Source organism: Triticum urartu, chromosome 4A (genome assembly GCF_056163025.1).
Source record: "Triticum urartu cultivar PI428250 chromosome 4A, HENAU_Tu73, whole genome shotgun sequence".
Classification (NCBI taxonomy): domain Eukaryota; kingdom Viridiplantae; phylum Streptophyta; class Magnoliopsida; order Poales; family Poaceae; genus Triticum; species Triticum urartu.
Genome location: NC_141876.1, coordinates 302,285,438 through 302,294,876, shown reverse-complemented (window position 1 = coordinate 302,294,876; position 9,439 = coordinate 302,285,438). Strand labels below are relative to the sequence as shown.

Sequence of the window (9,439 nt, the reverse complement as noted above, 5' to 3'; positions counted from 1 at the left end):
TAAGGCGAGAGGGCGTTGTAGTAATCAAACTTCTCGGTCTTGTACGAGTTGACGCGACACATCAAAGCACTGCACTCGATATATTTCAATAATTTGCGTTACCGATGCATTAATTACAACACATGCATGCCGTGACTCTCCTTTCGATACTTGCATGTGTTGATTTAATGTACATTGAAGTAGTATGAATATGTGACGGTAAAGCTTTGTAATGCCCCGGCCCTAATAAAGCGAGAGATGGTTGTGCACGAGGAGGGCGAGATCATGCAGACGGAACAAGACCCGACGATGGAGCTCTCTATGGTCTCGATGGACCTCACCTTGCTCCACTGCCCCTTGTGCCTCCGCCCCTTGAAGCCTCCAGTGTATGAGGTTTGAATACACCTCGTCCGTTCGGCTGATCGAGCAAGGTGCAGGTTTCTTGATTGATGTGTTGTTCGATTGATTTGTGCAGTGCAAGGGAGGGCACCCGGCTTGCACGGACTGCCGCGTAGAGCGCCCCGGGAACCAGCAGTAGTGCCAGAAGTGCGAGCGTGGCGGTGGCTTCGACGTGCGGAACACGGCGGTGGACGCTGTCCTCTCCTCGGTGAGGGTGGAGTGCCCGCACGAAGGCTGTGGGCTCTACGTCACTTACCACAAGCTCGCCGGTCACCAGAGCGTGTGTCCGCTCACGCCTTGCAAATGCCCCATGCCCATCTGTGGCTACGAAGGCCCGCCGCCGGTGCTCTCCCACCACACCAGCACCATGCATCCCATGCCCGTACACAGGATCTAGTATGGCAAGGCGCTCCAGCTGCAAGTGCCACTGTCAGAGCCACGACTCTTGCAGTTCGTGGAGGAGGACGGTCGCGCATTTTTCTTGGTCGGCGGCGTGCTCGACATCGGCGCGCCTATCGCCGTGTCGGTCGTCTGCATCAAAGCGGGGGCGTCCCCACTGCCACACTACGTGGCCAAGCTGTGGGCGAATGTCCCGTCGGGGGAGCCCAAAGGCAGGACCGACGCAGTCAAGGTGGAAATGGAGGTGACAAGCAGCAGGGATCCCGGCGACGTCGTCGTGCAGGAGCTGACCTTCTTCACAGTTCCGCCCAAGCTGTTGGCCAGGGCTAAGCTGGTGTCCCTCCACATTCAGATTGACAAGCTCACGTCCAAAATGATTCTATAGTGCCTTCTATTTATCTTAGTAATATGCTAATATAGGGGTTAGCTCGGTCTACTTTAGCTTAAGAGATGGTGGGTATTGGTGGCAATGCAGCAATTACCTCGACATCAAATCAGCAGTGAAAGTAATTTCGAACAGTCGAATGGATATTTTGTGTCTGTTGGATATAAAGATCCTTTGGGTAAGAAGTAATAGCTTATATGCTTTTTTCGAAATGGAACAGCGATACTAGAATAATTTTTGTTGACATGCACTAATATTTTTGAAACGGACATCGGGCTGTAGCTAGAAGGGTGGTTGGGACGCGGCATCGGCCCATACCGCGGTGACCCCCGATTGGTACACACCGACTGTGGATTTTCTCCCTCGCCGATGTCGACCGCGTCTACGCAGAACATTGTTCCCTTCCCCCAGTTGCGGGATCAGGTCAGATATGTGACCAGCGGTGTGGCCACCGTCGTTCTATGCTTGTGAAGAGAGCAACCCAAGCAAGCAGGCTTGTAGCTTAGCCTACTGCTAGTGTATATATAGTGGTTTTCTTTTTCTCTCCATATCAACCATTTTATATTGCGTACGTGTCATTGAAGAGTGAAATGATGGTTGCTTCTTCTGACTAACTTACTATGTGATTTGACTGCTCCTTTAGTGGCCCCTACATGTACTCCCCCTACGTGTATGCAACAGTCACACGTACACATGGACACAAAAACGCGTGTGACGCCCTAATGCATGCATGTCCGAGAACACGACGGAACACACATGGTCATGCTCAAGTGCTCAACCTACACGTGCATGCACACAGATACTCAGCCAGGGTGAGCTAGTGACCGTATAAACACCGGAAAATGTATATATTGAGCGCAATGAGCGTATTATGAAGTCCACTGACTGTATTTTTACAAATATACAGTTACAGACAGTGTATTTATCTCGTTTGAAATTAACCCATATTAACCGGAGAGTAGGCAGTATGGACTAGCATTACTTTGTTGTGTCCCGTCGCTCAGGATGGGGGAAGCTTGCGCGCGGTGGCTCGCAGGACAAGGAGAAACTTTTGACTAATGCAAGCTCTCCTTCGCTCAGGCGGTGGACGTGCAATAGTTAACTCGGCGTCAGATTGCCAGAAGCATACACTGTACTAGTACTATTATTGTTGCACTTCCCGAAGAGGCGAACAGCCAAGCACAAAGTTTACTAGTACTAGTACTTCTACTATAGTCTATATAGGTATGTACTATACTAGTACTAGGAACCGAATAGAGGAGCGTCTGCACTCTTATTATATTTTTAAAATGTGATAAAGCAATCTTCAACACATTTGGTTCTCTTCAAGGGTTCTCGCATGTGATAATGGAAGTTGATTGCATGGAACACTCGCCACAATTCTTGCTTAATTCTGGCTCATATCCTATTACAAATAGGAGCGCTCGGTAATATTTCCTCTTCTTTTGTTATTCAGCATGTAAACAGGTCAGCAAACCTTGCAGCGCATCTTTGTGCGAACTGTGCTTGCTGCACTTTGAATGTGGCCGAGAGCTGGCTTGATGAAATACCTCACTTCCTACTTCTTTTTTTGCAGGGTACCTCGCTTCCTAGTGACCACTGTCTTGGTTGATCGTCCTAAGAATGCTTATATATGAATAAAGCTCTCTCATTTACCCGCAAAAAAGATTAATCCATATTAACCAGAAAGGAGGGAGTATGGACTAGCACTACTTGTTGGTGTGTCTCGTCAACTCGCAGAACGAGGAGAAGCTTGCAGGACAAGGTGAAGCTCTCTTATGCCTTTTGACTAATGCAACGTACCCTCGCCCAGGCCGTGGACATGCATCAGTTCATTTGGTGTCAGATCGCCAGAGGCATACACTGTAGTACCGAACATGCGGAGTGCCATCATTGTTCGACTTCACGAAGAGGCGAAGAGCCAAGCACAGGGTTTAGTAGTACGGGTAGTACTACTACTAGAACCGCATGGTGGAGCCTCTGTTCTCTTATTTTTTTAATCTCTGATAAAGTACACATTTATTCGAGAGAAGGGCGGAAAATGGCAGCCCAACATGTAATGATGATATCGATCAACCATGCTCGAATATATCTTGGCCTCCGTGTGAGCCCGTCTGTGTGTTCTCGCTCCTCGTCTCTCTCAAGGAATGACGGGTTGGCCATTTTGCCGTCAATTGAGATCGGTTTGCTCACACTCCCGTCCCACATGTTAGTGATATGCCAAGAGGAGTTGCGTTGACCGACTGGCCATACGCATACTTGGTTTTGCACCTTCATACTACTCCTCCCTCTGTCATAGTTTATAGGGCACGCTTCATTATGATGCATTTCTCTCAATGCATTTCCACCACTAGAGTGACTTTATATGCGTTTGGTTTAATGCTCAATTAATTAGGGCGTGGTAACTGCAATTTTCTCTCGATGTAGTACTACGGAGTGGAGTAAGTGCATGCATGTGTGTACCCGGGGTAGAAGCACTGCATGCATGTGTGTACGCATTATTTCCTCTAGTAATAGACGCCGTGCTATAACTACCAATGCTATTTTTCAGGCCGATCGCTAGTCGCCTTGGTCCCAGAGATTTTCTATTTTTCTAAAGCGCGCTCTATAAACAGTGACGGATGTAGTAGTATGAGCGGATTCAAAGAAGAGTGTATTGATGGTTGCTTCTTCCAAGCAACTTACAGTGGGAAAGGTGGGGCTTATGATTTGACTGATCATTACTCACTATTAATGCGGCGCAACAACCGGTCTGAGTCTCCCATGCGGCTATGCACTACCCCCTCGGTTCTTAAATATACTCCGGAGTATTTGTCTTTCTAGAGATTTCAACGAGTGACTACTCAAATATTTGTCTTATTAGAGATTCAAATGGACTACTACATACGGATGTATATAAACATATTTTAGAGTGTAGATTCACTCATTTTGCTCCATATGTTGTCACTTGTTGAAATCTCTAGAAAGACAAATATTTAGTAACGGAGGGAGTACACATACGAAGCAAAATGAGTGAATCTACACTGTAAAATATGCCCATTTGAAATTTGTAAAAAGATAAATATTGTTGATGACAGTTGCGACGACAAAAAAGAAGCATATTCCTTGTCCTAAGGGAAGATAACAACACAGTTGTGTTTGTCTAAAACGGTGTGAGGACGAGATTGCAATATGGAAAGTATGCCGGACGAGCTGCATTTTGTGCAAAGAACTATGGAAGATCCACATGCAGCGACGTGGGAAGACGGGCAGTGGAGCAAGGCCGGAGGGGATACCTGGAGGTCGTCGGGATGTAACTAGGTGAGCGGCGGCAGGCGGAATCTGCCCATACTGTGGCAGCGAGCAGGTGGCGTAGGCCCTACCACGCCGGAGCTTGGTCAGAGAAAACGGCGTGTACTGCAAATCGGGATGTGCTGCCTCGGCGCTGTCGAACGGAGAAAAGATGCACATCCTCCCTTTCCGCCGGCGGACGGGATGCGGACGGATCAGTGACCAACGGTGAAAGAGAGAGAGGCCACCGCAGCCTTGTGTGAGATACTTTGAAGAGAGACAAACCAGTCAGGGAGGCTCCAATGTATATAGTGGAGTGGACTACCTTTTTCTCCATAAAAATCGTTTTATATTCTGTGTACGTGCCATTGAGCGATATAACTCCATTTAAAAATAACGCGCCAATGCATCAAGTCGAACTTTCTTTCGTGCACGCGTGGTACACGACCTCCGTAGGTAAACAACCGCTACACGCGTTCAAATTAGCACGTGGGCTGCCATTTCATACAGAAATGAACTCCACAGTGTACCTGTGCGGGTGTGGCTGGGCACGAAGCATGAGTACGTGCACAGTCACCTATTCTCTTCTTGTATACGTACACCACCTACGTGGGCATGTGTGAGAGAGATACAAACGTAGAGAGATATAGTGTGTGGGTTCGTGGGAGTTTTTTTGGGGGGGGGTCAATCAAAAAATGTAACATATGCAATGTGTGTGAAATAGAGTCCTGGATATATCATATATATAGAGGGGGCAATCCACGAGAAGAGAGTGGAGGTATCATCGATTTGAGGTGTCCATAGAATCGAAGAGAGGGATGATGTGTGTGTGTGTGTGCGCGCGCACGCATGGTCGATAAAGAGTGCCATCGAATTTGTGTGTGCCCACGTCAAAGATATAGAGTGGCTGGCCTAGTAGAACAAGAGAGGGGACAGGTGCATGCAGTTTGTCTCTGTGGCATGGATACCTACCTACAGCGCTCGACTATCGGTGTGTGGTGGGGGGAGGGAGGCCTAATTAACTATTGAGGTACAATGGCTGGTATATGTGTGGAGGAGGAGAGAGGCCTACCTCATGTATTAAGGGAGATCAATCTACCTCATGTATTAAGGGAGATCGATCGGCATCCATGCATATGTGTAGGAGAGGAATAAGGTTGGGAGAGAGACAGAGCTAGAGTGTTGGAGGGGGTGGTAATGGAGTTGCTTCTAACAAATGGTGGGATAGGCTTGCTAGACAACCAGAGGGCACACCTGCAATATCAATAAGAGAGGGGATGGCTGCCTGTCTGTGCATGTGCGTGTGAGAGATGGGTCAGGAGGCATGCACGAATGATGAGGGGGGCGATATGGTTGTGGTAAGCAGACATAACTACATAGGAAGATCAATCGTCCTTTGTCAGAGAAAGGAGAGACATAACTTGTGAGGTACGTCGATCGATGGGGGAGGAATAGTTAAAGTCGACCTAGGTATATGTTGGGAGATCGATCGGTATACATGCATGTGTGTGTTAGAAGCAAATGAGGCACGGGGAGAAGGATAGAGAGAGAGGGATGCATCTAGGAGGTGGTGCGAGAGTCATACTATATCGAGGGGGAAGGAGTGTGCGAGTACGAGATCGATGAAAAGAGTGGTGGGATTGAGGCATGGACGGTGATAAGAGAAGAGGGGAAGCTTGTGTTTGTGCTAGGAACACCTGTCTAGAGAGGCATATCAATCGATGTGTGCCGTAAAGAAGGAGCTGGGGGGCCTACACACACCGTGGGTGAACGACCTAAAGTGAAAAGATGAATTTGCGCGATGGAGCTAGAGAATGCTAATGGAGGGTGAGAGGGATGCGGGCGTGTGCATGCACGAGAGAAAGTTAGCGTTAGCTAGCTACAAAGATAAGAGGATTGTGTGGGTGTAAAAGACGAATAGAGATCATACTTCATTATAAAAAGTGAATTCGGATATTTGAAAAATTTATCATAGTGTTTTAAACCGACGCATGTGTGAATATATATAACGGTGATACACATGGTGTGGTTATGAAGATGTTATACTACATATAATATATTTTATCTCTACTCTTATAAAAAATAGAGTTGTTGATGATGGTGTGCCTGCCATCCTGTAATATAGGCCGTCCGATTTATAACTGATGGATAGGAAGGAAACTATGGCAATTTTGAAAATTAGGCCTCCCCTTGATCATGTTGATGTTCTGTGGAACACATGGACATCTTGCTAGTACAACGTATAATATATAGAACATTGATCATAATTTGGGCTAATGTGTGGCTTTTGCAGCTCAGGTCTAAATACTTGTCATAATGTAGGGGGCGGGGCACTATACTATGTGTGATAAACACGGTGTACACGTATGCAACATGGTTTAGATTATGAATATATAGTTAGTACATCAAATGTACTATAGTTTGGAATCAACATCAAGTGTATTCAAAAAATAGAATTCGAGTTCATGTAGTACACATAGTTCATATCTATCTCTATAGTAATCATGTGGTGTGTTATTAAGGTAATACACGAATGATGGTTGAAGTTGGCAACAATCATGATTGTAGATTCTTATTGAAATAGAGAAACGAATTAAAATTCAGTTCGAATTGCAGCGGTAGTATAGAAATTTGGAATGCACTAAAATGTTGGTATGAGTAGGTTACATGCATTATACAGCAAGCGAAAAAAAATTAATTGGACATAACATGGATTCATACTCCCTCCTTCCATCTATATAGGGCGCAATGCGTTTTTTAAGACCGCCTTTGACTATTGACAACATTAATAGTACATGACAATCACAATGTGAAAATTATATCATTGAAAGAACCTTTCACAGACGAATTTAATTGTGTGCTTTGTGTAAGTTGCATGTCATATATTATTGCTCTAATATTTGGTCAAAGTTAGCATCGAAAAACGCATTAGGCCTTATATAGATGGAAGGAGGGAGTAGCTTTGAATAGCATTTTTATAGTAAAACAGGGCAAGACTCTCTCTTTGTGTGGTGTGAATATTTTTATTTTTTTTCATTTTCTTTTTGGTTGAGGGAAGTGCGAATTGATTTGGTACGTACAAGTACAATATTACACGTTAGGCTTGTCCCTAAAATTCAACCCGCGCCTTGTTATATCCCAAAAATTCAGATATCATGCTCCCAAAACTGGCGCCTTCACAACACGTGCCTTGCTATCCCGAAATTACAACGCGCGTGAAAACTCCCTCCAGCTGCCAAATCCCGACACGCGAAATAACCCTTCTAACCCTGAGCCGAAAGGGTCGCTAGTTCAAATCGGTGGGGGTACTTTTGTAACACACCCTACATTTTGGACAAGCGCGTCCCTAAGTCATGGTTCACCCCCCTCCCATCGACTCTTTTTTCCATTCAAAATCCCAGGCCGCCATAACCTCTCAGCTCCAGCCGCGAAACCCCACCCTCCTCCATCCACCACCTCACTGCTACCAGCCGGAGCCTCTTCCCTGACGACAACGTCCACCGCAACAGCTCGACGTCCCTCGTCCACCTCCCCGGATGAGGATCCGTCGTCCATCTCGTCGTCCCGCCAGTTCAGCTGCCCCGTCCTCCACCTCCAAGGAGCTGCTCCGACGATCACCTCATCTATCGCAGCTGCTCCATCCCCACAGCGATGCCTTAACCTACTCCACCGGAACCGCGACATCCTCACCAACTCCTCGAACAAAGCCGAGGCCTACTCGGCGCCACCAAAGAGGTTGTACACTCATCGCATCGCACCTTCTCCTTAGCTCGACCTCCCGACGCCGACGGTGCTCCATACCGCACCCCCATGGAGCGGTTACCTTGAAGCCGGCGCTGCGGGCGACATCTCCATGGTGGCTCTCCCCTAGTGCGAGGCCCCTTCGGCGGCGGCGTCCATACCAGCTAGATATGTTGCTGCTGCTCCGGCTCTCACTCACTCGCTCACGCTGCTGCTGCTGCTCTGGATCTCGCTCGATCGCTCACTCGCCCAGGTGTTGTTGCTCCGGCTCTCGCTCGCTCACTCACACTGCTGCTGCTGCTCTCCCCCTCGCTCGTGCTGCTGCTCTGCTCCGATTTAGCTACACTTCAGTCGACTGAATCTACTTTTGGTTCAGTCAATTTTCAGGGGGTGGGGGGCTCGCCGGAGTTAAGGAAGAACCACCCATAGTGGGGGCAGGGGCTCACCGGAGAGGTACCCCACTATCTATCTTAGGGTTCAGGGTGGGCGGGGGAGCTATAGGGCTGGCCGGGGCGGCGCCAGACCGGCAGTGGGGAGTTGTTTCGGGGCGGCGAGGCGGCGCTGGGGCCAGCGGTTCGGCCGGTGGTGGCTGGCAGCTCAGTGGGGTGCAGGTTGAAGATGAACTGCAGGCCCTCCCTAAACTACATGTCAAGTGCCTCTCTGCTACCATTGCGTTCAGTTTCGACAGTAACATTCAGATTCCACAGGAAATTTCAGTTTCGACAGTTAAGTTCAGAGTCAACAGTTTTTACATCATCTATTGTAGTCAGGTGGTTTTTGGTGATGTAAATTTTACATCTATTTTACATCATCTATTGGAGATGCTATTAGAATCCCACTTGAGATTGATGATGTATGTCTTGTGATGCTTCAGCCTTGACGTCTTACGGCTCACCGGGGTTTCTCCAATGACAGAACGATCCATCATAACAGAGCAGTGCCCTGGACACCATCTACAGATTCCCCAGATCTTCCTCCACACCTCCGACAGCCACCTGTACCTCAACTGCTTCAGTGACCAACCCAATGATGCTGAGGTCGACACGGCTACGGCAAAGAGGTTGTACACTTGTTGCATCACTTACTACTTCCTCCGTAAAGTAATATAAGAGCATTTAGAATACTAAAGTAGTAATCTAAACACTCTTATATTAGTTTACAGAGGGAGTACTATACATTCATGTCGATCCATTAGGGCTATTTTGGTTCGACAGAAAAACTTAGCAATAGGGAATTTTCCAATGGCACTCTACCATTCAATTATTC

General features: G+C 47.4%; 1 pseudogene; it reads left to right on the top strand.

Annotated features, from left to right (window-relative positions):
• Positions 1 to 237: 237 nt before the first annotated feature.
• LOC125554692 (E3 ubiquitin-protein ligase SINA-like 10) lies at positions 238 to 1,162 on the top strand (annotated as a pseudogene).
• Positions 1,163 to 9,439: the final 8,277 nt, after the last annotated feature.